We start from the raw sequence: 3,371 nt of genomic DNA on the forward strand, positions 1-3,371 counted from the left end.
GGAAAAGGGCAAGAGGTATCAAACACACGTCCTTAGGCTTTCCAAATCACGGCCCTACCAACTCTACCAGACATGCTTTTCAATTAACTTGTAACCATTAATATATATATTCAAACAAAATGTGTTGTGTTTGATTAAAACATGCTCAAAAACAAGAAGCAGTAGCAGTATTTAGTATTTACTGTCTGCAACATCAAACCAGAATAATGCATGACAGGCGACGACTTCAATAACTCTGAAAATTTAAAATACATAAAATAAATAGTAATAATAATGAATAGATTAATAAAAAAGGGTATGGGAAGAATAATCAAAGGGGTACTAAACGGCGGGATTTGCACCACAGTTTCCAACAGGAACCCATAAATAAACCAAATTTGACAGGGCCACGTGATGGATGAACACAAAAATCCTAAGTTTAAAACAGCAAACATACTCCAACAAGAAAAATGAAAATAAAGATCTATCCACCAACCCAAAACGTGGGCCGTCTCTAAACTCACAATCGTCAAACTCAAGTCACGGCAACCATGTACAGCTGATGCAATCTATATGCCTATGTGTTGCAGAGCAGAACCGAGCCCGACCTCCCAATATCATAACACAAATGGCATAGCACTTTTAATTCACACAGTGGTTGACGAAATCACAAACAAACAGAAACAGACATAAAATGCACCACACAAAAGAAAACCCAGAAACTGACCTTTAACGGTAGCGCGAGTAACGGCGGCGAGAAAAATGCTGCGTTGGAAGCTCCACGACAACGGTGAATCGAGTGATGAGTTGAGCTTTGAGCAAGGGAACGCCAGAATCACTATTGTTAGTGAACAGTTGCGGGAAACGCGAGCGGAAAGGTTGTGTTCGTCGAAAATGCTATGTGGTGGGACTGTGGTAGTCGAGGTGTTAAGGGGAGGTGATTCGTGCGGTGGCGCGGTGTGGGGAAGGAGTGAGAGGAGGTTATGGTGGGTTGGTGTTGTGTTGTGGAAGACGGTGGTGGCGGCGTAAGTGTAGCGGGGTATTCGTTACCTTTAGATTTATTGACTAAATCAAAAGTAAACCATACAAATCGAGTCGCCGCCGCACTTCTATTTATCCAAAGGAATGGTTAGAAAGCGAACAAAAACCTAAAAGTTTTATCGAATCAAAAACTAGTAAAAATGTCAGAGATCGAGGTAAGGGGGTTGGTTATGCAATGGAAAGGTTTTAAGCACCCAAAACATCCTAGATACTCCTAGGGAGCCCTTTTCATACTTGTTGTAAGGTTGGTATTTTGTGAAAATTTCTTTGTGCAAACATGATGGAAGAGATGAGAAGAGAATATACAAGTTATTTACATTTTGTGTTTTGGATGGGTAAACCCATTGCCTACGTACCATCTTAAAAAAGATTAGGATCAAAACCTCGTAGTTCGGGGTAAAAATCTCAAAATGAGTTGGTGAATTGATTGGTCCAAAAGCCTTAAGGTCTTTTGTTATCCGAGGGAGAAAACTCAACCTAAAACAACAAATACACCATGTGAGGATAGCTTCAACATGCTAGTGAGGGGTTAAGCCTATAATAAGCATGGAAGACTTATTGTCCATCACTAAGGATATAGATGAGTATTACATCTACCTCAAGGATAACTCAAACCTAATAGCTAAAGGTTATGAAAAGTTTTGATTAAGAAAGTGGCCATTGAAACCACAAAAGTATTTGAATGAGTTATATTTACCAATGAAAAGTATTTTCAAAATATGGTCAAAGTTGACTTAAAGATTCAATTCAAAATAAGTGTTATGAAAAGAAAGTTTGAAAATCAAAAGCATAAGGCTTAGGTTTCTAATGTTTGAAAAGAAGTGTTAAATGTTTGCATAAAAAGTTTTGGCTTGGGTTAGAGTGGGGGGAAGAAGAAGAATGGCTAAAGTCCTAATCATACAAGAGATGAGGGATAAGAAACAAGACCACAAATGGAGTTCCTCTCTTGAGATCATATTGATGATCCAAGTAGCTCCCATCCTTTGGAATATGCAAGCAAAATAAGTGTAAGCTCAAGCAATCAACAATAATCAAACAAGCTTCTTAGAAGATCCCCAATGCCTCTTGTATCTTTCACTTTGGATGAACATGGCAATGATTCTTCAATTTGATCTCTCATAGGATCCCCTAGCACAAAAGCACACACACATCAAAGAGTTCTATGAAGTAAATCAAGAATGGACAAGAACAAGTTTAGAGGTTTGGTCCTTCTTATCCATCTTCAACATTAAGGTCCTTTTACTCCAATTTGCATAGGGAAAGTCCTAGAAACTAAGTCCATTTGTCCATTTCTTTGCATTTGGTCCACAACAATCAAAACAAAACACAAGCACAATAATATATACACAATTATGTGCTCAAGTGAGCAAAAGGCAAATTGCATTAACATAAACATGTGCTCAAATGAGAAAAGGAAAAAGCAAATGAATAATATGTACAAGAATAGTAAATTGCGTAAATGTAAAGTACAAGAATTAAATGTTAATAGTTAATGGTTAGTGTTAATAGTTAGTGTGCCATAAGGCAAATTTAGCTCTATGTTAAGCAATCGTAATTGGACTTATGTAGAAGTCACAACTATCTGAGGCCGGTCAATAATAATGTAGGCAACAATACAAGTTAGAGGTCTTGATTAGTGAATCAAACTCCAACAACTTGTCATGCCAAAAAAGAAGAAGATGAGAAATGATCTTGTATTGATTTAGGTCCTTTGCATGATTTAGGAAGCAATCTATCCTTAATGCAAAGCCATTCACTTGATCCATGATCAAGATGAATTAGATTTGAATCAAGAAAGATTAAACCTCCATGTATCAATGCTAACCATCAACCTTTAACTCATTGATCAAAAAGAAAAAAAAGAAAAAAAGAAGAAGAAGATGAAGAATTAAAGTGCATTAATGGAAATGGTATGTACTAATCAACAAGTGTTGACCACAGATAGAGAAGATCAAGGTCAAAACAAAAGAAAACAGAAGCAAAATGAGAATTAGAAGTCAAGAAACAAATAAAATATTTTTGGCATTTTTAATATTTAAAATAAAACTTGAATTAAAATAATAAAGAAAGGTCAAACTTCAAATTCACTTCAAATCAACTTTGAAAAGTCCAAGTGAATTATCCCAAGTTCAACAAGTTCAAACAAAGTTTGACAAAAAATTTCAGCATTTTTAAAAGTCAGAAACTATTTTAAATCAATTAAAAATGCATAAAAATAACCTAATTGAACTAAAATCTCAAATAAATCTCAAATCAATTAATAAATTGATGAGAATATTTTTCATAGACCTATCATCATTCAAAGAGGTTGGAAAAATATTTTTGTATTTTTTGAATATCAAAAACTATTT

This window comes from Lathyrus oleraceus, chromosome 4 (genome assembly GCF_024323335.1).
Source record: "Lathyrus oleraceus cultivar Zhongwan6 chromosome 4, CAAS_Psat_ZW6_1.0, whole genome shotgun sequence".
Lineage (NCBI taxonomy): Eukaryota > Viridiplantae > Streptophyta > Magnoliopsida > Fabales > Fabaceae > Lathyrus > Lathyrus oleraceus.